Here is a 26,055-nt window from a genome sequence, read left to right as displayed (position 1 = left end):
GATCGATGCGCAGCTCACCAGCAGCAGCAAAAAGACAGCAGCTGATCCAACCGCATCTCCTTAGTGTGTGTTCAACCACACCCCCCTTCACAATGCAAGTAGCGTTATACGTCCTGTGAGAAAGAGATTTAACCACACCCAGGTCTGGAAATAAAGGACAAATATTGTTTTTAAAAAAGTTTTAAAGTAAAAGTGAAAATCAAGCATATGTAACAATTCCCATGAAAGTAACAATCTCTTTAAATTGTATATCCAGTAAACCAAACCAAACCAAAAGAAATATATATATATATATATATATATATATATATATATATATAGATCTTGAGTCCTAGCTTTGAATCACAAGTCACAATTTTGTCCTTGTGGAGTGTGCACATTGTCGTCATGTCTCAGTGATATTTCCTTCAGTTCCTCCACTTTTTTCCTCACACCTCCCCAAAGACAACATTGTTAATTGGCCTCAGTGTGGATGAGTAGACCCTGTGATGGACTGGCACCATGTCCAGGGCTGTCTCCTGCCTTGTGGTCAGTGCTGGTAGAGCAGGTTCTGGCCTCCCATAACCCGGAGTCAGATTAGAATCTGTAAGGTCTTGCTAAAACCCAATACTTGAGGCCCGATACTGTTCATCTAATCTCCGTTTATTTACTCTTACTTTTCTATTTTTAGATCTGTATACCCCAAATCTACTTACAGTAAACTGACTACTTACTATATTATATATGAGGGGGCAATAATAGATGGGCCATCTAGCTCTGTGAAGAAGATTACTTCTGTTCTATCTGTGAGCTGTATTTACCCCATTTTCTGACACCCATTGCACACCCAACCTATCCGGAAGGGGTCTCTCTCTGAATTGTATTTCCCATGTTTTCTTCCATTTTTGTTTTCCTGTAAGGTTTTTTGGGATTTTTTTCTTCAATGAGGCCTATTAAATCATTCCTTGTGTTATCGTGGGCTATAAAGCAAATAAATTGTTATTGTTGTTAATCTGGTGTATTGGGGCAAACTAAGCCTTTTTTTCTTATTTGTTATCTCTTTATACCACAGTCCTTACATGTTAATCTACATGTGTTTGCTCTTTCAGCATTCATTGGATTGTTGCTCAACAAAAGGCATTTTGTGTTATTTTCATTGTCCCTTCTCCTCATAGTCCATAAAGAACATTTTCTTGTGTTATAATGGGGTATTGAAAGCATAAATAAAATAAAGAATAATGTGTACAAAAAAGTTTGAGCCTTTAAAAATGTAAACAGTGAAATCTAGTAACCAATTGCACTATATAATATATCTTTTCCATAACATTTTTTTTCAGAATGTATGAAAACAAGATATTATGTGATGTGGGATATTGTGTGATGCATCTGCCAAACAATCAAAGAAAGACTCACACAAAGCAACAATCACAATCACAGAAATCCCTTGGAACTCAAAATGAATTGTTACATGAAGACTTCAGACTTTCATCCAGTTCAATAAATGATTAAGTTTTTTTTTTTTTTTGAAGAAAGGCAACACAAAAACTGCTGAAATAAATCACAAACAGCATCCAGATTAAGCCCATTTTTTAAAAGTTTTATCTTCCATGTCTTTTTGTAACACATTCCAAAATAAACAAGTTTGGTGGGAGCCTGTCCATCTATCAGTATTGTTTTGTGACGTTCTGAGCTGTACCTCTGAAAACAGACTGCTTTACATCATAATAAATAAATAAATCTAGTTAATTTGACATCCAACAAAGTTATATACAGTAAGTTATACTAGGAATGAATATATAACACTATCAATCATTTTAGTTAAATGATGTTAAGGTAGCTGTGCAATGGCAGCATATTTTAAAAATGAAAGTAAACTCAAGGTAATTGAGCAGTGGCACAATAACTTAAGAATCATTAGCAGGATGTCAGTATATTCTTTACATATGATAAGTACAAGTTTGGGTTCTGCCACTACTTAAAGCAACCAAATCTATTTGTTGGGGTTTTTACAGATATTAAACTGGGTCTCTGACTCGGATCCCATAAGGCTACTGTGGCTGTAGGTTTTCATTCTAACCCTTGCTTAATTAGTGACCATTTTTTCTGCTAATTAACTCTTTTCCCTTTCATTTCAATTGATTTGCTATTTAAGAGTATTTGTCTCTTCTTTAATTAGCAGCCAAACAATAATGCAAAATGAGCCAACACATGACCAACTAGCCTGCGTCAATCATACTATATCTGAAGATAAACTAAGGTGAAGGTCTCAGTAATGTTGATCCGCTCAGGTCCACAAAACATTTTGACAGTGCTCTTAAAAAAAGAAAACCATCAGTTTTGGAAATGTCTGCTGCAAGAGCACCAACAAGCCGATTAAATAATGGGTTTAATTAACAACAAGAATTGGCGTCTAACTAAGAATCTGGGTTTTAGTGAAATTGATTGGAGTTTGAGACCCTGACTGATCATTTGCTGGCTCACTTCACATCTCACTTTTATTTGGGTGATTTTTAAGGAAATAAATAAGCAATTCAAATGATTGAATCTTAAAAACCAAGTCAATTGAAATGAAGGGGAAAGAAATCCATTAAGAGCAGAAACTGATAACTGATTAAGAAAAGGGTTAGAGTGAAAACCTGCAGCCATAGTAGTGCTCCAGGACCAGAACTGGAGACTCCTGGATTAGGTAAAGATATGTGAATGTGTTCATTTCACTAATGTCTGAGGTTAGATGGGTAATAACAGCATACGCCAAGAAACATTTCTCTGATTGGACATTATTGCTTACACACTTGACGTTACAATCTTGGCAGAACAAAGAAGTTTGAAAGCTGTACCATCTTAAAAATTAGCAGAAGGTCATGGTGGTGCAAAAACCATGCTGAAAAAAATAACATTAAAGTTCAATCAGAAGACGAAGCCTCTGTATTGGGATAAAAATGTATGTTTACTGTACATCTTATGTTAGATGCATTCTTCCCTACATTAACAATAGTGACTGTTAGGATTATGTTTCTGGTTTTTTTTTTTTTAAATACTTTTCTCTTTTTATAATTTTTGTAATGTAATACAGCTCCCTGGTTAGTCAACAGAAATTTATGAATTTCTGTCATTGACTTTGCTTGCTTCCAACTTTAAGTTTTGTTTTACTCTCTCCACAAAAAACAATATTTTGGTATCTGTCTATTTAATATTTATGATTCCTTACATGGTGATTTCAAACCTCTTCTACTCCACTCTGAAAATAGTTGATATTCATCCATCCATCCCTTATCCAACCCACTATATCCTAACTCCAGGGTCACGGGGGTCTGCTGGAGCCAATCCCAGCCAACAGAGGGTGCAAGACAGGAAACAAACCCCGGGCAGGGCGCCAGCCAACTGCAATAGTGGATATTATTTAAAGTCTATTAAACATTTCTGGTTGTCATAAAGACCTATAGTTTTAGATGATAGAAATTAAAAATTGATAAAACAAAGAACCTAGGGAAATCCTGAAGAAAACCAGCTACAGTCTTCAGAAGTCAGAACTTAAGAGAAAATGTATGTTCTAGCTGGGCAATGACCCAAGCCATTTAAGTACAGCCACATTGTAAATGTCTAAAAGATAAAGACAAAACTGTAATTTTCTGGAATGAACCAGTCAAACCATACACTTTAACTCAGTGAATATGTAGTCAAAGCTGAAATGGTCACCATGCAAACCAAAAGCCCATAAACAGTTCTGAAAAAACAAGCCGACACAAATTATAGTGACAGATTGTAGTAAAGTGAGGTGTGCAGCTATTTTGTATTGGTACTAAATAATCACTGCAGTCACATCTTTGTGTTTTTGGTCTTTGGCAAGTGGTTCCTGGGTGCGATACAGAAGAGGACAGCCCTGCACTTAGTGTACAGGTGTAGGATCATCTGTGACCCTAATTGATGTGGGGAGCTGCTGGTTGCCCAGCAGTGCCACATCCCCATTTTCAAAATGAAGCATGAGCATGAGAGAGGGGAACTGAGAAAGAAGTAAAGACGGAGTTTAAAGGGATAAAGAGAAAGGGCAGGACATGGAAGGAGCCAGTGCGAGCAAGCAGAATGGAGTAGGTTCAAGGGAAAGAAGGCAGGCAGCTGAGAAAGAGAGCCCCTTGAGAAGAGTAAGAGGCTGACACTCGGGGGGCTGAAGGAGGGATCGCTCTGGCTGAGCAACTCAGGGAGCCAGAGCGATGTGCACATAAAGGAGCGATTCGCCATGGAAAGCAGTGAGGGTCAAGGAGGCTTGGGAGGAGAGCTCCAATGTTAGCCATTGGACAGCAGGGACCCGGACCTGCGGAAGGTCAGCTGCGTGTGTCAGTAGGACAACTCCTCTGCAGCAAGGCCCGTATGGGATAAGCAGAGTAGCCGCCAGTGAGAAAGAAGGCACTGGGCTTTTGCGTAAAGACAGTTTTCTGCCATTTGATTTTAACCTCATTTTTAATGGATTTGTTTATTCTGATTTTAACCTCCACCTCTGTTTTTATTAGATTATATATTTTTGATGAAGCACTGCACTTTTTGAGCACTTCTGTTGAAGTTCTGATTCACTTTTACACCATCCACTTGCTCCAAGCGTGGTTTGTCCTCATCTGCCATGGTCATCCGGTTACATTATCGATGGTGTAGGGTTCAAGAGGCTCCCAGAATAGAAGAGGGAGCCAGGAGCTGACCCGCAATGTCACACTGATGTGCAAAAGACAAATTCTGAAGGATTTTTAAAATTAATAATTTATTTAGTAGACTCTGTACAGCTCTGTCTGCGGTGGGTTGGCGCCCTGCCCAGGGTTTGTTTCCTGCCTTGCGCCCTGTGTTGGCTGAGATTGGCTCCAGCTGCAGCTCCCATGATCCTGTAGTTAGGGTATAGCGGGTTGGATAATGGATGGATGGATGGATGTATAGCTCTGTTTTCAGTTTCACATTACACAGGAGCAATTTAATTATGTTAATCAAAGTGACAACAGATTAAGGCCGTTTAAACTAGTAAGGAAGAGAAGATCAAATGCAGTGGCAGCTAAAAAAACAATTCATTCTTGATGATTTCCCAAAGGGGTTTCAGATTGCACTAGAAGTTTTTGACATTGCACACTTTGGAAACATAATACATTTACAATAGCAATAATTTATAAAGCACATTTTTGTACCCTTGTGTTAAGTTTATCATTTGATTAAATTAAATCAGTGAATGTTTTTTATGAACGTCATGTGAAAATACCCACCCCACCTAAAGTGACTGTATTCAGCAGTTCAATGATATAATCCAAGTTAAAATATTTTTACTAATCTGTTTATTGCATCTGCTTAATTCAGTTTAATGTTTACAATAACTACAAGACAGGAACCAACATATCCACCTTCACTCATTATGGGCCAGACAAATTAAACTGACACACATGTTTTTAGGATTTGACAGCAAAACCAAGATATCTGAGTCACCTGAAATGGGGCATGGTAATAACATTAATAACAATAATCAGAAGATGAAGGAGAAGGAAAAACATTGCACTTATGTCCTTTTCATAAAAATAAACCTGTGTAATGGACTGATTTTTGAAACTGAAATACAGTACATGACTCTACAAAGACAATTGACTGCAGATGCGGATTTTAGGCACTTTGAAAATACTGCAGAGCTAATCTTAGCACTTAATTGTGAAGCTCATTATCATATAATTGTCTCTAAAATGGTAAGTACAGCTTCTTTTAATAGAGCCAACTCTTTCAGACTGCTTAAGAGCATTGTCTGCTGCTGCTAAGCTCTCAGGAATGGGGGTCACGCTGCCATTTGACCCACTCATTTGGTTACTTCTAAGCTGCTTCAGTTGCTTTGCAGTGGCCAATTAAGGCAAGGAAGGAAACTTCCTTATGAAATTACAGAAGTGTCTTCATCCTGTCATTTACAGTATCTCTGGCTAGGCAAAGACTAATATCTATTGCCATCCAACTACTGTATATATTTGCCACGTTTACTGACCTACGCAGTTCTGTTTTGGATTCTTGTCTGTAAAGAGCATTTTTCTCAATCTATTTTCACATTTTGCAGCCAAATCCTAAGTATACGGGAGGCTGCCCCAAAACCTTATTGTGTGTCAAGGATTGATATTTACCATAGTATGTTGATTGCAATTCTTCCAGCTTTAACAGAAAAGCTTAATAAATCAATCTATTTTGATTGCTATGTTAATATGTGGTTTTGGTGATACTGCTAGTGATGGGCCGAAATCAACAGAAGGCTTTCTGCACAGCACAGAGAGAGTGTTTTACCACAGCGATGTGTTTACACATGAATTGAGAAGTTAAAAAATGGTCAGACAGATGTCAAGCGTGAAGAAAGAGTGGGATGGCCATGTATGTCCACTACCGATGACAACACTGACAAAGTCTGTATCACTATTCTGATGAACCAATAAGGATTTTGGCCCTTGGCACACCATCAGCACATAAAAAATGGATCACTGCTTGCCTCTGTTCTTTGGAAGGAACAGAGAGTGGAGCGGTCGTGTGTACTCCTAGAAAACAATAGAAACTAACTGATCAAGGTTGAAACCTTACCGCTGTAATCACAGACACAACATGTTTCAAGATGTGTACATGGAAAGCTGTACAGGCAACCCAAACAAAATGATTACAACAGTACAGATTATCTTCTGTGAGGGACGGTCAGCAGATCAACCTGGTCGGGACACACCTGGAATTGAAGGATGGGGGAAGGCAGCTTCTTGCCGACACTGCCTTCCCCAAAACGCTAGATGGCAGCTGCCCTGGAGTGTAGCAGTGCCCCAGATTCCTGCAGGGCATCCTTGGACTTGGAGTTTGGTTTCTCAGCCCTGTTGGGTGCCGTGGATGCCGTCAAGGGGAGCTGTCGAAGGACCTGGGGACTCGTCCTTTCCATATAGCCCAGAAGTATGAGGTAGTCATACAATACAATACAATGCAGTTTATTTTTGTATAGCCCAAAATCACACAGGAAGTGCCGCAATGGGCTTTAACAGGCCCTGCCTTTTGACAGCAAATCGATTCCAGTATGTACAGAAATGTGCAGACAGTACTCCATCATGAGGACGGAAGCCCTGAAATACTTCCGGGCTGAAGAAAAGGCAGTTCTTCATTAGACCCAAAAGTGCTAGCCAGTCACATGGTCGCAAGGACAGAAGCACTTCCAGGTCAAGGACTATTTAAAGGACTGATGGGAACCCAGCAAGCGAGCCAGACTTGGAGGAGTAGGACAGAGCTTACTGGGAGGTGTGGAGGAGAGACTATTGTGATTGATTTAATTATTTATTGTGGCAGAGGTGCTTGGGGGCACTATTTATAGAATGTAGAAGAATACAAGATCTTCTTATTACTTTTAACCTGTGTCCAGAGCATCTGTCTGTTGAGTTTAAAGGGGCAATAGTGCCACCTAGTATCCACTCATTGACACTCTATATATATCAAATCCAATGTCTGTCTGTCTGTATGTCTGTTCGCTTTTCATGAGAGAACTATTTAACAGATTTAGATCTGTTTTTTTTCTATAACTTGTTTAAACATTCTGGTTGATTTTGTGACTTCTCTCATTGCGCTAAGTATCATAGTTCGCTTGGGGTACCGATTTTTTTGCGCGGATCCAAAAGACATGCAGTGGGCCGAGCGGAGGGGGAGCGATGCCCTCCTCACTCACGGACCAGCCTCAGGGTGCGTACCATACCTCAGCTTAGCTAATGAACGAGAGAACTACTTAACAGATTTAGATTGGGTTTTTTTTCTATAATTTGCTTGAACATACCGGTTGATTTTGCGACTTCTCTCATCGTGCTAAGAATCATAGTTCGCTTGCAGGAGTGATATATTCACTTTAATCTGAGACAAAGGATTTGTGCCGAGAAGAGCGGGAAGTGTGACGTCAGGTGTGGGGAGCCAGACAGGTCTCTCCTCACTGTCCTATTTCACTACTACACGGATGGAGCCATGGGGGGATGGCTAGTTAATGATATAATAATAATTTTAATAATAATAATATGATTATTGACATACCTTCATATATTACTGTAACACATTCCTCTCCGGACTACCCATAAAAGACATAAATCGACTGCAACTAGTGCAGAATGCAGCTGCTAGAATCCTAACTAGGAAAAGAAAATCTGAGCACATTTCTCCAGTTTTGATGTCACTACACTGGTCACCTGTGTCATTCAGAACTGACTTTAAAATACTACTTATGGTTTACAAAGCCTTAAATAATCTTGCTCTATCTATCAGAGTGTCTGACATCTTATATTCCAAATCGTAACCTTAGATCTTCAAATGAGTGTCTGCTTAGAATTCCAAGAGCTAAACTTAAAAGAAGTAGTGAGGCGGCCTTCTGCTGTTATGCACCTAAAATCTGGAATAGCCTGCCAATAGGAATTCGCCAGGCTAATACAGTGGAGCACTTTAAAACACTGCTAAAAACTTCTCATAACTTCATTTTAGTTTAATCCGGATGCTCTGCATTTTCAATAAATTATTGTTACTATTCATGGTGGCTCCAAAATCCGTACTAACCCCTGTTCTCTCTTCTGTTCTTTTTCCGGTTTTCTGTGGTGGCGACCTGCGCCACCACTACCTAATCAAAACACCATGATGTCCCTACATTGATGGATTAAAGGCCAGAAGTCCACGTAACCATCATCATCAAGTCCTTCCATGATAATACAATGAGGACTGATCATTTATGTTAGGTAGAATGCCCAGACGGGACTGGGTGGTCTCATGGTCTGGAATCCCTGCAGATTTTATTTTTTTCTCCAGCCATCTGGAAATTTTTTTTGTTTTTTCTGTCCTCCCTGGCCATCGGACCTTACTTTTATTCTATGTTAATTAGTGTTTTCTGATTTTAATTCTTCCATCCGTCCATCCATCCATCCTCTTCCGCTTATCCGATGTCGGGTCGCGGGGGCAGCAGCTTAAGCAGAGAGGCCCAGACTTCCCTCTCCCCGGCCACTTCTTCCAGCTCTTCCGGGAGAATCCCAAGGCATTCCCAGGCCAGCCGGGAGACATAGTCCCTCCAGCGTGTCCTGGGTCTCACCAGGGAGTCGTCCAGGAGGCATCCTGATCAGATGCCCGAGCCACCTCATCTGACTCCTCTCGATGCGTAGGAGTAGCGGCTCTACTCTGAGCCCCTCCCGGATGACTGAGCTTCTCACCCAATTGTTAAGGGAAAGCCCAGACACCCTGTGGAGGAAACTCATTTCAGCCGCTTGTATTCGCGATCTCGTTCTTTCTGTCACTACCCATAGCTCATGACCATAGGTGAAGGTAGGAACGTAGATCGACTGGTAAATTGAGAGCTTTGCCTTATGGCTGTGAACTGTGAACTCCTCCACTTGGGGCAGGATCTCTCTCCCAACCCTGAGAGGGCACTCCACCCTTTTCTGGCTAAGGACCATGGTCTCGGACTTGGAGGTGCTGATTCCCATCCCAGCTTCTTCACACTCAGCTGCGAACCGATCCAGAGAGAGCTGAAGATTAGGGCCTGATGAAGCAAACAGGACAACATTATCTGCAAAAAGCAGTGACCCAATCCTGAGTCCACCAAACCGGACCACTTCAACACCTTGGCTGCGCCTAGAAATTCTGTCCATAAAAGTTATGAACAGAATCGGTGACAAATGGCAGCCTTGGCGGAATCCAACTCTCACTGGAAACAGGCTCGACTTACTGCCAGGGCTCTGCTTCCTCATTGGAAGGCATGTTAGTGGGATTAAGGAGGTCTTCAAAGTACTCCCCCACTGACCCACAACGTCCCGAGTCGAGGTCAGCAGTGCACCATCCCCACCATATACGGTGTTGACACTGCACTGCTTCCCCCTCCTGAGACGCCGGATGGTGGACCAGAATCTCCTCGAAGCCGTCCGAAAGTCGTTCTCCATGGCCTCTACAAACTCCTCCCATGCCCGAGTTTTTGCCTCAGCAACCACCGAAGCCGCATTCCGCTTGGCCTGCCGGTACCTGTCAGCTGCCTCCAGAGGCCCACAGGACAAAAAAGGTCCTATAGGACTCCTTCTTCAGCTTGACGGTATCCCTCACCGCCAGTGTCCACCAACGGGTTCGGGTATTGCCGCCACGACAGCCACCGACTACCTTACGGCCACAGCTCTGGTCAGCCGCCTTAACAATAGAAGCACGGAACATGGCCCATTTGGACTCAATGTTCCCCACCTCCCTCGGGACGTGGTTGAAGTTCTGCCGAAGGTGGGAGTTGAAGCTACTTCTGACAGGGGACTCTGCCAGACGTTCCCAGCAGACCCTCACAACACATTTGGGCCTACCAGGCATCTTCCCCCACCATCGAAGCCAACTCACCACCAGGTGGTGATCAGTTGACAGCTCCACCCTTCTTTTCACCCGAGCATCCAAGACATGTGGCCGCAAGTCCGATGACACGACCACAAAGTCGATCATCGAACTGAGGCCTAGGGTGTCCTGGTGCCAAGTGCACATATGAACACCCTTATGCTTGAACATGGTGTTCTTTACGGACAATCCGTGATGAGCACAGAAGTCCAATAATAAAACACCGCTCGAGTTCAGATCGGGGGGGCCATTCCTCCCAATCACGCCCTTCCAGGTCTCACTGTCATTGCCCACGTGAGCATTGAAGTCTCCCAGCAGAACGAGGAAGTCCCCAGAAGGTATGCCCTCTAGCACCCCCTCCAGAGACTCCAAAAAGGGTGGATTCTCCACACTGCTGTTTGGCGCATATGCACAAACAACAGTCAGGACAGTTCCCCCCCGCCCGAAGGCGGAGGGAGGCCTCCCTCTTGTTCACCGGGGTAAACCCCAATGCACAGGCTCCAAGTCAGGGGCAATAAGTATGCCCACACCTGCTCGGCGCCTCTCACCAGGGCAACTCCAGAGTGGTAGAGAGTCCAGCCCCTCTCAAGGAGATTGGTTCCAGAGTCCAAGCTGTGCGTCGAGGTGAGTCCGACTATATCTAGCCGGAACCTCTCGACCTCGCGCACTAGCTCAGGCTCCTTCCCCTTCAGAAAGATGACATTCCACGTCCCAAGAGCCAGTTTCTGTAGCCGAGGATCAGACCGCCAAGGTCCCCGTCTTCGGCCACCACCCAACTCACACTGCACCCAACCTCCTTGGCCCCTCCCATAGGTGGTGAGCCCATGGGAAGAAGGACCCACGTTACCTCTTCGGGCTGTGCCCGGCCGAGCCCCATGGGTGCAGGCCCGGCCACCAGGCGCTCGCCAGGCCTGGCTCCAGAGGGGGCCCCGGTGACCCACGTCCGGGCAAGGGAAAACGTTATCCAATGTTTTTGCTCTTCATTGGAAGTTTGTTGAACCGCTCTTTGTCTCATCCCTCACCTAGGACCAGTTTGCCTTGGGTGACCCTACCAGGGGCATAAACCTCCGGACAACATAGCTCCTAGGATCATTGGGACACGCAAACCCCTCCACCACGATAAGGTGACGGTTCAAGGAGGGGGATTTTAATTCTTAACTTGCCTTTTTCTCTTTCTTCATTATGTAAAGCACTTTGAGCTACATTATTTGTATGAAAATGTGCTATATAAATAAATGTTGTTGTTGTTGTTAATAATAGAAGACCATTTCCTCCATTATTTGGTAAGGAAATAGCTAAATTGTACAGATATTCATCCAGCTGTTAGGGTCTAAGGTATAAATATATGAATGAGTAGTTTGTTTAGGATTATTACAACCTTGAATTGTCAGAGGAAATACACATTAAATGAAAAGGCCAACCATTTGACATCCATTTTCTTATATTATTTTAACACATCTATGCTTTTTCTTGCTTTGTGTTTTTTGGAGCTTTTTGTTTGTCCATGTTTTGTATTCCTATTATTTATTTATGTTTTAGCGAATTCCAACTTCTTGGTGGGTTATAAACAGATTTGCATTGTGATTGTGCCACTACACTTACAAAATGAGAGACACATGGAATTAGGCAAACACCTAAGCCCTCCTGGATTTTCCATCTCACCACCCAAAGAGTAAACAAACACACTAGGAAAATGACAAGGTAAATGGCATGTATTGAACACAGATTATATATGCAACTATTTACAAACAGAACAACTAAAAGTGGGAATGAGCATTTAAAACACACACCCCTGTATCACTCTCATAGATGATATATAGAGTCCAAAAGTCATGTTGGCGGTGTTTATTATTTGTTTGATGGTGGTCTTAGCTTGTCCATTTGATTTTGCATTGCTTCTTTTAATCAGTTGCTTTCCTTTGGTTCAATCAATAATTAAATAATGTTTGGTATATATGATGTGTTCCTTTTGTATACGTTTTTTATCCTTTGTTATTGGGTTTAAAGTTTTATATAACTGAAATAATTAAATCCTTTTTCTAGTAACTGAATTGTTAAAAACAAATAATTTCTTAATTTCTGTTTTGAATTTTTAGTTTTGGTCTTACGGTTTTAGAAAAAATGTCATATCACCTCACATTCTGGTGGTATGTTGTCTACCAGCCAGCACTTGATATATACAGTATGTGCTGCTCCCATAATTTTAGTTGACTCAGAAAAGTCTGTAAAGATAGTCCTGTCCTAAATGTGCAGTTCAGAAAAAGCAGAATTTCTCAGTTTTCTAAAGGTTGGTTTACTGCATTACAAGGGTTTGTTATTAACACAACACAAAAGAGCGACATTGAAATCAATATGGTTTCACATTATTATCATCAACACAACTCCTCCTCCTTCAGCTTTCTAACACACAGTATTCTCATCCTAAAATACAATAACATGAAAATCTCAAACCTACTTATTCCAAATAACCATTGTTGGGTGACCAAAACTTATCCAGGAAACATCAAGTATAACACAAGAAACAACCAAGGAGAGTGCATACAAAGAAATTCCAAAAGTAATGACCACCATCCTCTTAATGTAAGTGAAAAAAAAGTGAAAATATGGTGTCAATAGTTAAAAATATCTTTATAAGGCAAGACAGATTAAGATATCTTAAAATGCATTTCAAGACATCATAACACCCAATATTTGACATATATTTTAAGATATCTCAAATATCACTTGATACATCTTGATATAATGTCCAATGCCTTTTGAAAAATCAGAAATAAATGTTTAGACATCAAATGGTAATTTGGTGTGCATTGTGAGATATGAATTGCAATTAAAACTGATTTAAAATGGATTTTCTAATTATTTTTAGGTACTGTATATTGAAAAGCATTTGAGATATATCAGAATACTGTATGCACACAGAATTATTTTAAGATATCTGGAAATGCATTTCAAAAATCTCAATTTGATATGGGTGTTATTTCAGGATATCTTAAAATGTATTCAAGTTATCTTATAATTAATTTAATTTCCCCTTATTTTTAGAAACATTGAAATGCATTTGAGATATATCAAAATACATTCAGAATTGTTCTAAGATACAGTACGTGGAAATGCATTTTATTTATCTCAAATTAATATGAGTGTTAATTCAGGATACTGTAGAATTTAATCAAGTTATCTTAAAATCCCTTTGAGCTAACTTTACATTCAATCACATTTGAGATATCTAAAAAACATTTTTAAAAATCTCAAATGTATTTCTTAACATTTAAAAATGTTGTTCTCTTCCATTTCAGATATGTCAAGATGTATTTTAAGATATCTCAAATTTTTCTTCAAGATATCTGAGGTACATTTCAAAAAACCTTAAAGCTATCAGGTATCTTAAATACAACTCCAAATCTTTGAAATGTGTTTTCCATTATCTTAAAATTATTCTCTGTCCATTTTTAAATATGTAAAATGTATTTCAAGATACTCTATCGCAAAATAATGTGTATTGCATTTGGAAATATCTTGCCCTAAATCGGAATACCAATTGAAAGAATAGGAAATTTTAAAGGAAGTAAATTAGAGATATTTTGAATCAAATTTCATGTATCCTCAAATTCATAAAATGCATCAGAAAAGGTCTTGAAATAAGAATAAAGTTAGTTTGAGATGTCGAGAAATTGTTTGAAATGTTTTAAAATGAATTTGAGATATGTCAAAAATGACTGCTGTTAAAAGTAAAGGAACTTATTTTACGATATCTTGAGTTAAGTTTTAAATATTTGAAAGGACTGCAATGATTTCTGAAATAAATTTTGATGTATCTCTAAATGTTGAAGAATGTAAACTCCTTTAATGCAGGTCTTCAGCCTATCTGGAGTTATTATGATACAGTCACTATTATAGGAAGTTCACAAACTGCCTCTTCATCCTATCAAGTGTACAATTTCATGATCAGCACCATTAGCCATTTAGACAATTATATTCTCTTTCTCAACCTCCACTATTGTTTCCAGCACCATGGTCAGCACTTTTCATTAGGCTGAAAACACTTTGCTGCTTCTAATCTGCCTAGGGTGAGACTTACTGCACTTCTTTATCACTAATCACACTGCTTACTTTGGATTCTTATTAAATTCTGCACTGGTTCTTCATTCCATTATATCAACTTCTCCTCCATTCTACATGCTTTTTTTAACCTTTCATCTGCACTCACCTTCAGTGTATGCTGCTGCATAGCAGTGTATGCTCTGCTGTGTCAGGTAGCCACAAGAATAATGTGCAGGTCCCTACCTTGCAGATGGCCACTATGCCACTTTTTGCTGCCCAAACCCAAAACAGAGAGATAAAGGACACAAGTTCAGACCAAATGTTTTTTTATTTTTTCCTGTGGTAAATGCCTTCCCCCGTTTCCCACTTGCACAGCACAGTTCAAACACAAGAACACAAAAGCACATTTTCTTCTTAATTCTGTCTCTTTCCCCTCTCTTTCTCTCTCTTTGCCCCCATTCCTCCTCCAGCAAGCTTTGTCCACTTTGGGGTATTCTTGAGACAAGTGCTGGACCATGTCTTATTTAAGTAGATAGACCTAAACCTTGGACTACCTGGAATCAGTAGCACAGTTGTCTCACACTTCATGTAAAGTTGTTTAAGTTGATATTTGATATAACATGTGCTATGTAATATCAGTTGACTGATACATGGATGGTGCAAAGCAAACCATCAGTGAGGAGCTTAATGGGCCACAAAGCCATATAACAAAGGGATTTTAATCAGCGAACTCACAGCATGTGAGTTCTCTGCACAGGCCTTTCTAAAATTAAATGTAATACTTACTTACTTATCAAATCCTCAGATAAGCAAATCAAATATTATGAAAGAGTTATATGAAAAGTACCATATTTCATATACTGCACATCTCCTCTAGGGGCTTATTTTGAAACATTTGCTGTAAAGAAGTGACCTCTATTTTTTCTGAAGAGCTCATCCATCTCATTTACTATGTAAAAATGTGCTTAAATGCACTTGGGCTAATTGTTAAGGCAGCCACTCTAAAAGATGCGAGCCAAAGCAATTTCAGGCCACTGATTATTCTACAATGGGAACATGTGCCTCTTAGGTTGAGAGGGTTTCAGATCTTGAGTGTCAGATGTAACATCTGTCTTCATAAATTCAGCCACTGGAGAGTGAGCTCTTAAAATAAATATGGTGATGTCCACTAATTTCATGAAAACGCACATCTAAACTAAATTAATGAATTATTAGACAATAGTTATGAATGTGTATACATACTGTAAAATAAACAAAGAAATAATAGAAGAAGAGTTGGTGTCCCATGTCACTTACACCCCATTTAATGATGAGTTGTAGAGCCTGATGTTAACAACAACACCATCATGTAGCAAGTGAGTTAGGAAACTCTCATAGTCATAGCAAAGAAATCTTCAAGCTGTAATTAATGTCCCTTTAAAAACCAGAAGAGTGTACAGTAAGTGGAAAAAGACAGAGATACATGGAATCACCTGTGGGACATGAATCTGCTTCTGTGTTGGCAATTATGGTGCTGTGGATGAAGCAGGCAGGCATGTGAGCTCAAACCTGTGCTTGATCCCATGAGAAACACAGGAATAGTCAGGACTACATACAGTGCCTATAAAAAAAATTCACCTCCTTGAAATTACAGTATTTACATTTTATTATTATATTATACAATACTGAATCACAGTGGATTTAACATTTTGTTGATATTGATTAACAGAAAAAGACTATGTTAATGTCAAAATGAAAACAGGTGTCTGCAAAGTGATTTAAATTAATTACAAATACCAAACACAAAATAACTGATTGCATGAGTATTCAACCCTTTCAAGTCAGTAATTAGTAGATGCACTTTTGTCAGCCATGACAGCCTTTAGTCAATGCACATCTGAACTCTGTAAGATTTCCAATTCTTCACTGAAAAACTGCTCAAGCTCTGTAGATCATGAGTGAATATCCTTTTTATGCCAAGTCACAAATTTTCAATTAAACTGAGATCTGGATTTTGACTCAGCCACTCCAGGACATTAGCATTGTTGTTTTCAGGCCATTCTTTTATGGCTCTGGCTTTATGCTTGGGGTTTGTTAACATGCTAGAAAACAAATCTCCTCCCAAGGTACAGGTTTCTTCCAGACTGAAAAAGGTTTTCTTTCAGAATTTCTCCATATTTTGCTGTATTGCATAGAACCTTCTGCCAGTCAAGTGATGTGGTGCCAGCCAGGTCGCCCCATTTAATAAAAGTGGCAACTATCACAGAAATAGTGCAAAATAAACAAAACACAAGGCTGCAGTGTCCACTTAATCAATGGCTCAGGTCTTGGGTAGAGCTCCATACCTTGGATAAGCCCAGAAGTTGACACTTACACATACGTCATCTAAGTAGGCAGCACTATAGGAGTTGTGAGGATGTAGCACTTTATCCAACAGATGTTGGATAGTCACAGGCACCCCATGCAAACCAAATGGGAGAACCTGGTACTGCCAATAGCCACTAGGGGTACTGAACTCAATTTTTAATTTTGTGGATTCCCTCAATGGAAATTGCCAGTACCTTTTCCTCATGTCAAGCATGGTCAAGTACTGAGCCTTACTGAGTCGCTCAAGGAACTCATCTACTCATGGTATCAGGAAAGCATTGAACTGTGAAACTTTATTTAGCCAGCAGAAGGTATTACAAAAGCGCCAACTTCCATCCGGTCTTGGAACCAGTGCAATCAGGCTGGACCAGAGATTAAAACTCTGCTCTGTCACACCAAGATCCAGCATCCGTCTCATCTTAAGTTCTACTTCTGGTTGTTTGGCTTCTGGGAAGCAGTAAGGGAGTTTTCGGACTATGACCCTGGCCTCTGTAATGTCTTGGACAATTGGGGAAGTTCTTATGGGCTGTTCATTCAGCAGACAAGATGGCTGCTTTGAGCTCCTGTCGCTGTTTGGGTATCAAACTGGAGCCAAGGTTAAGGGTTTTAGACTGTGTGAAGTTGTCTGGAGTAGGGATCTGAGTCTCTTTATTCCACTGTTTCATCAAATTCATGTCAATCAATCAATCAACATTTATTTATATAGCACATTTTCATACAAAAAAATGTAGCTCAAAGTGCTTTACAAAATGAATAGAAAAATAGAAGACACAATAAAAAATAAACATAAGTCAACATTAATTAACATAGAATAAGTAAGGTCCGATGGCCAGGGTGGACAGAAAAAACAAAACAAAACAAAAAAACTCCAAAAGCTGCAGAAAAAAAATAAAATCTGTAGGGGTTCCAGACCATGAGATCGCCCAGTCCCCTCTGGGCAAAATTATTTCGTTGGTATGACACCACTGTCGGCCGCCATATTGAACTTTTCAACAGTCTTTGTTACTTATGGGCCCATCTTCAAGAAATTTGGTACACGGGTTCCCAACGCTAACTGAATCCTACTTACGTACATATATAAGTCCATAGCCTGCAGGTCGGTCACCGTGTGAGGCAGCGTTTGGTCCCCCATCCCAACGCCTCCCACGTTGTTGGCTGCCTGCCTATATAAGGCCGTCCGTCGCTCCAGTCTCTACATTCCCTTCCTTGCTTCGCCATGGGATTCACATCTCCCTACTGATAACTACAGCCTTTTTGTTTAATCCACGGCTTCTCCGCTGTTTTATTGTTTCTTTATTACAATTTTAGTTATTGTATAGGTATTTTACACTTACTTTACATTGTTCAGGTACCCATTTCCTTTATCATTCCAACCCCCATTAACATGTCTATTGAGATGATCACTATCGATCAAAGAACTATCACTTACCGAGTGGTTTCCATGCCCGGAGATACCACCTACCTTTTCCATTCTCTGTGTTACATATTGCACGGCCATATCAGGCTCACTCTTGATATCCGGAGGAAGATTGTGTCTTATGTATTGAATGACTGGGACAGGTTCAAGGTGTGGACTGATGATGGTACAGGAGATAATTATATTAGTCAGGAGCACTAGAAGAGTGAAATGCTTAAGCCCTTCACCTATGGTTCTGCATGTGAGTTGATGGCTGCCGCTGAATTGTTCGGTTGTCACTTTCAAGTGTACCGAAATGGCCAAATATTTTACACCTTTCGACAACCGCCAATGCCTCTTAAACATCTTAGATTCACAGGTGACGATTCCAGTAGTGGACACTTTGATGTTTATGAATGTTTAAACTCTCAAAAGCTGGATGTGATTTTATCGCTGAAACCGGTAATGTTCTTACAACGCTTGACAGATGCCGAATGTCACTTCAATACAACAAATCCTGCAAATACTGTCATAATTGAAACAAACCACGAAACTCAAACCGATTATGACAGCAGCAATCCAAGCTGTGAGATTTGAGACAAGATTACTGTTCACATGGCCAACTGTAAGTTGCATGCTCAAGAGTAAGCTCAGAGCACAGCTTGGTCATGTTACAACCGCAGGGCCGAACTGACAACATGGTATACAAAGAGATCCTTAAATAATTATTGGCATATTTTCCCTCAGTTTAAAAAGGTTACATTTTCTTCTTAATAAAAATTTTAATGCAGTACTTCACCGCTGCGAAGCGCGGGTATTTTGCTAGTATATATATAATTCTACGCGTAATGGTCATAACTGGAAGCTATTTTTCTCCATATACTGTAATGGAGTTGAGCTGGAAGGCCGTGTGGGGCGGAGTTTCATGTGACATCATCACGCCTCCCACGTAATCACATGAACAGACTATCAACGTGACTGACTGACTCACTCACTCACTCACTGACTCATCACTAATTCTCCAACTTCCCATGTAGGTAGAAGGCTGAAATTTGGCAGGCTCATTCCTCACAGCTTCCTTACAAAAGTTGGGCAGGTTTCATTTCGAAATTCTACACGTAATGGTCATATAACTGGAAGCTATTGTTCTCCATATACTGTAATGGAGTTGAGCTGGATGGCCGTGGTGTCGGAGATTCATGTGACATCATCACGCCTCCCATGTAATCACGTGAACTGACTATCAACGCAGTACGTAGAAAACCAGGAAGAGCTCAAAAAAGTGCTGAAGAAAACATGCATTATATAATTGAGAAGGCAGCGAAACAATAAGAAGCGAGCGACTGACATATACAACCATATTTATGTGTGCTGCTACTTCGGAAACAAAGCACGGTGTAAACCTAAGGTTTAAATTAAGTTCATAGACAGGCTGCCGCTGGTGTTTGTAATTTAGTGCCTGCCCATATAAGGCCGTCCATCAGCGGTAATCCAATAGAAACACTGCCGCTAAATATTCACGGGTGAAGGACTGTGCTTATGGCGAGGAAGATGAGATGGTCAGGGTGGTGTTTGGCACAAACTCAGCGAAACTGCGAGAGAAACTTAAGTGCCGGGTCTAAGATAACATTACATTCAGCCGTGGATATCACACGAGATGGCACCAGCACAGCTGAGAACCTTCGATGCAAGAACACCAAGCGGCTCACGTGAACTGACGCAGTGCACAGACAAAAAGCAACAGTTCCAAAGAGTGCTGAACAAAAACCGAATTACACAATTGAGAAGGCAGCAAAAAAATATGAAGCGTCTGATACATACAAGCATATTCATAAGTGCAGCTACTGCGGAAACAAAGCACACGGTGGAAAAAGTCAATGTCCTGCTAAAGGAAGAGAGTGTAAAAAAAAATAAGTGATAGATAGACAGATATGACAACAACACTCATAACAGTGACAAAACAATTACATTAACAATCATCTTACGTTATTTTTAAAATGTTTCCTTTTCTTTTTCATAACTTCTTTAACACACTACTTCTCCGCTGCGTAGCGCGGGTATTCTGCTAATTATATATATATATTATAATGTATATATATATAAATCACATAATTAATATATGAAATCAAACCAACTAGGTTTCAAGTCTTTCAACATAGGATGTAATAGCACAAACACAGTGTTCACAGGAATTTGGCTGAACATAATGTGAATATTTCTTTCACTGGTATTACATATTTTTAAGATAGCTATAGCTCATTGGTGTAAAGGTAATCAGGTCAAAGGTTATTGGGGAACACCGTCACTGGACAGGTCTAGGACTCTTTTGGGAAAGTAAGTGGCAGATTCGTTTTGATGAACAAAAGTGTCATGGTCTGTTCAGCTCTAAGCTTGTTTGTGGTTTCATTAATAATATGACAGAGCACTAAATTACACTAAATCTCTAACTCACAACACTATTGCATGGGGCTGAAAGGTATTTACTTAATATCTGAAACAAAGTGAGGAACCTCACTTTAACTGTCCAGTACTTAAGTGGTTTGTCTGAAAGAGAGACTGTGGTCTCTCCCAGATTTATGGCCACAGCCAATTGATACCGCTGTATGGTCACCTACGATCTCATTCTCACTAAACATGCACTTCAAACTAATACCGAGCTGGTTCTTTCAGGGACATCTGGCCAGCGGTGCTGTATAATCCAATCCAATTCCCTCTGGGCCACAACTCCTGCAGCTCCATCAACACCATCTCTTTGGCCTCCTTGGCTATACTGATATTTGAAAACAACCAAACCTTACATCTATAACAGGAAATATTTTTATCCGATGGTAAGCATGCCAGTTTTGTGAACAGAATTCGACAATTTTTGATACTTAAAGACATTTTATGTAAGCAATTAGATAGACAGAGATAGAGATAGATAGATAGAGATAGATACTTTATTAATCCCAAGGGGAAATTCACATAATCCAGCAGCAGTAATAAAAATGCATGTAAAAACAGACAATAACTTTGAGTAATGTTAGCATTTAACCCACGAGTGGAATTGAAGAGTCGCATCGTGTGGAGGAGGAACGATCTCCTCAGTCTGTCAGTGGAGCAGAACAGTGACAGCAGTCTGTCACTGAAGCTACTCCTCTGTCTGGAGATGATCCTGTTCAGTGGATGCAGTGGATTCTCCATGATTGACAAGAGCCTGCTCAGCGCCCGTCGCTCTGCCACAGATGTTAAATTGTCCAGCTTCATTCCTACAATACAGCCTGCCTTCCTAACTATTTTGTCCAGGAGTAAGTAATTGGTGGGCAATTGAAGATATTGTTTCAAAATGCTACATATTTTAAGAAATGGTGTCAATTAAGGATTTTTTTAAAATTAATTAGCCACTCTAGAGAAACAATCAATAATACATTCTTCAAATGTACTTACAGTCATGTTCAGTATACAAATTTGTGAAAATATATTGCAACACATGTATTTTCAAAAGAATCTCTCTCTCTCTATATAATATATACACACAAGGCTGCAGTGTCCACTTAATCAATGGCTCAGGTCTTGGGTAGAGCTCCATACCTTGGATAAGCCCAGAAGTTGACACTTACACATATGTCATCTAATAGTCACAGGCACCCCATGCAAACCAAATGGGAGAACCTGGTACTGCCAATAGCCACTAGGGTACTGAACTCAATCTTTAATTTTGTGGATTACCTCAAAGGAAATTGCCAGTACCTTTTCCTCATGTCAAGCATGGTCAAGTACTGAGCCTTACTGAGTCACTCAAGGAGGTCATCTACTCATGGTATCGGGAAGGCATTGAACTGTGAAACTTGATTTAGCCAGCAGAAGGTATTACAAAGCGCCAACTTCCATCCGGTCTTGGAACCAGTGCAATCAGGCTGGACCAGAGATTAAAACTCTGCTCTGTCACACCAAGATCCAGCATCCGTCTCATCTTAAGTTCTACTTCTGGTTGTTTGGCTTCCGGAAGCAGTAAGGGAGTTTTGGACTATGACCCTGGCCTCTGTAATGTCTTGGACAATTAGGGAAGTTCTTATGGGCTGCTCATTCAGCAGACAAGATGGCTGCTTTGAGCTCCTGTCGCTGTTTGGGTATCTATATATATAATGTGGTATACATGCTCTGCTGGTTGATGATTTAGTTGTTTAACCAAATAATCTACCAGACCCTTCATTTCCTTAATCTCATAAGGAAGCTGCCAATGAGCCAATAATGTCAAGTGAAGAGGGAGAACAAGAACCATAATACAATCTCCAGGCTGGAATTCATGGAGAGACCTTCCAGGATTATAGTACTGAGCCTGTGCTGATTGCTAATGCTAAATATTTTATTTTAAGATAGGTCTAATATTACTGAATCTATCACGTAATTATATATTCCGAAAATATTGGTGGAAGAGAGTCCATTTTCTTCACAGCCCTCCTTTAATTAATCCAGTAACCCTTGGAGTTGTCACCCATATAATAATTTAAATGAGGATGGTATGCTGAGGTTTTTAGATGTTTAATCCTGAGTAATCTGGCTATTTTGTTGAATGTTTCTGAGGTAAACAGCCTCTCCTGTTCTGTTAGAACTTCTTTAGGGATGCTGACAAATGCAAACACCCCTACAATTTCCCTGCAACATTTTAACAATTAGCCAATCTCATGGGAGCATACTCCACAATCACTAGAATGTATTTGTGACAATGTGCAGAGGGTTCAAGAGGTCCTACAATATCGACCCCTATGCTCAATGGGAATATCAAGCAGTATGAGAGGGACAGGAGCATGGTCCCTTCGAGGAATCTGTCTCAAATGATACTTTGGGCAGGAAGAGCCATAGCGACAGGCCTCCTTATTAATTCCCAGCCAATAAAATTGGAATTTAAACTGCTCCAACATCTTTTCAGTTCCCAAGTGGGCACCTAGGAGATTGGTAGGTTCTAGTTTGCAAACCTGTCACCAGTACGGTTACAGAACTAATAACAATTAACTCACCTCTCCCTCATGTTCAGCTATATAACAAATCATTATTAATAACAAAGTGCTGCCCCTGTGGCATGGGGTAATTTGTACGTTGTCCATCAATGAGAACAGCCACATTCATGGCAAAGTTGAGGGAATCATCATTCCATTGTTCTCTTTTAAATGGTCCTGGCATTTGTCTAAATTGAAAGTGTAATTCCAAGTGGTAATCCAGGAGACCTCATGGGGTGGAGCAACACTCAGCGATATCTCATCCTCTATAGAGTCCAAGCATGACGCTGTTACATCATCTGCATCCCACTGAGATCCTGTTCAGAAGCTGGCGGATAATGCTGTGTGGAGAGAGTCTGAGAACGTGTTATCACCATCAACAGTGAATTGTTTTAGTAGAGGTGCTATATGTCTTACTGATTTTGCTTTGCGACCAGTCCCACCCCAAGATTACAGGGAAAGAGGCAGCACAGGACAGCCATCCTGATCTTGTGAGTTAGCACTTGATAGGTGATAATACAGATGACAGACATGTTTCATTGAGTTTCCCCGTGGATACGGGTTAGACTGGTTGATCCATTTTCCCACTATTGAGGAAACACATAATAGTTAGCAACATTGGAAAGGTTGCTGCCTGAGTATATAAGTGTTCTGATTTTATACCCATTAAAAACTACTACCTCAGTACAGGGAAGAGATAGGGGATTAGCAGTGCAACAACACCCCTCTCCTCATATCCAACTACAGTCGATCAACTTATCAAGTCAAAGGCGGTTGGGTATAGTGTGGCCCAGCCCCCCACTCTTGTAGTTGCTGGGGCCCATGGCAATCAGCAGACCATTCCACACGTTCGACTTGCAAAGGCTGTATGGTGTCGCTCGAGGGCTGTTATCAGGGAATCCATAGATTTAAATTCCTGTCTCACACCAGCCAAGCAAGGCAGCCAGGGAGGGCAAGTAGTCACAAGCAACCAGCTCTGTAATGATTTTGGAGCTATTCTAATCTGGCTTTAGCCACCATCTGACACTGCCCCACAAATCAAATGCCTGTGAGAGAGCTGGCTGCACAGGGTCAAATTTCCACTTGTGACAAGCCCTTACTTTTGGGTCTGGGCTGATGCTATACCTGAGTAGCACTTTGGCTTTTAGTTGGTCATAATTACTGGCTGCCTGCTCATCAGAGTTGTAACAGGCCTGCTGTGCCGGCTTCCTTAAGAAGGCCGCTAGTATTTGCTCCCACTCTGTACGCTCCAGGTGATGATGGGTAGGAGTATGCTCAAACATCAGCAGAAAGGACTCACTATCATCATCAGGGTGGAGAAGAAGCAATATCTGAGACAGACCCATTTGTCACTCCTCTTGGAGAGCAACGCAAGCTTCGTTAAATACCTCTGATTCAGCACCTGAGTCTGTTGTTCTCCCACCTGGACTTTGAGTGCTTATGGGCAAAGGAATGGAGGACCACTGTCAGGTCCTGCTGTTCCATTCTCTGTCACAAGAAAAATCCTGTCAACTATGCTAATGTAATAGAAACAAAGGACAATGAAAATGTTTTGGCGCACCTTGAGTCCAATCCTATTTATTATAAAGCTGAAATAGTAAAAAAGTGAATTAAAATTTAAAATGAGTCTTCTTAAACCGGAGTCGTAGTTTGACTGCCAAAGATGGCGGATCTTCTGGTCATATGGCTGCTGGGCAGGAAGAGGCGGGTCCAGGATGGTGGACACCAGAAGTGACATCATTAGAGGAGAGCCATCAGCCTTCTGGTCTTCAGAGGGAGATAAAAAGACAGTGTTATCACACAGCATCACCCCCTGGATTGGTGGAGAATTACCATCACCTGAGCCCTTAAACTGTCTCCTATGCACACACATGTAACAATAAAAAAAAAAATATTTACATATATTTTATATAAATATATATACATACACACACACACACACACACACACACACATACTTAATGCTCCTTTTTACCTATACATTTGAGTTAGTTAAGATCTGCTGGTAAAAATATAGATATAGTAGATGGCAGGTATATTGTAAATGAGCAATTGTATTACCTATTCTAGCATTAGTAATTTCTTTGGTGGACACTTGTTTGATGTTTCCTTGTCTCTGATGTAGAGCAATAATACAGCACTAATACAGTTGATCCCAATTGTCTTAACTCCGCTTGTAAAAAGTAAAAGTAAAAGTTCTTTATATAAATTGATAACAGTTCCTATTGCTGTTGAATGCACTGCAATGATTAAATTAGTCTGAAAGAGACCACTTTCAGCTACATTGATGCATGAATTGCAAACTGAACTGAATGATTTATTTCTCCTAATTTTCTGTAATTTCCTGGTTGTCTTAAAATTGTACAAATGTTGTCGTCATTCTGTTGAATGAGTCTAGCTTTCTAATAGACACATCTTCAGTGGATAAGGTATCAGAATGTCATTTTTTCTCTTTCCTGGAAATATCTCTTTGAAAACTAGCTTTTTAAACATTGTTCTCATTGTGTAAACAAATACTGTACATATGTGAGACATTTTAGTATCATATTTTTAATGAAAGGAAAAGCATCTCAATAATCAATGTCAAAATGTTTTACAACAGTGCCCCTTCCCCTCCCACCCCATGGACTTGTCATTACTTTTTACTGTTATAATTTAACTCATTCAAGAGCGCTGTGAAAAAATATGCACATTTCTTCCTGGTTCATTTAATAGTTGTATTGAAACAAAGATTTGCAGTTGTTATTTTTCTGTACTGACAGTTAAGCAAAGAGCTACCCATGATGTGCCTAATTAAGATATACATCAGACACATTAATGTTATGGGAAGAGGATATGGATCATCAATATAGGTTGATAAGTCTTTTGTTAAATGTAATACTTAATATAACATTATAAACTCAAACCTGCCTGATGCAAATTAGGGTAATGTGGAGCCTAACCCCACCTTGGCAGCAGAGATTCCAACCAGTAAAATATACA

The sequence above is a fragment of the Polypterus senegalus genome, chromosome 2 (assembly GCF_016835505.1).
Source record: "Polypterus senegalus isolate Bchr_013 chromosome 2, ASM1683550v1, whole genome shotgun sequence".
Taxonomy (NCBI): Eukaryota; Metazoa; Chordata; class Cladistia; order Polypteriformes; family Polypteridae; genus Polypterus; species Polypterus senegalus.
This window is presented reverse-complemented; position numbering follows the sequence as displayed.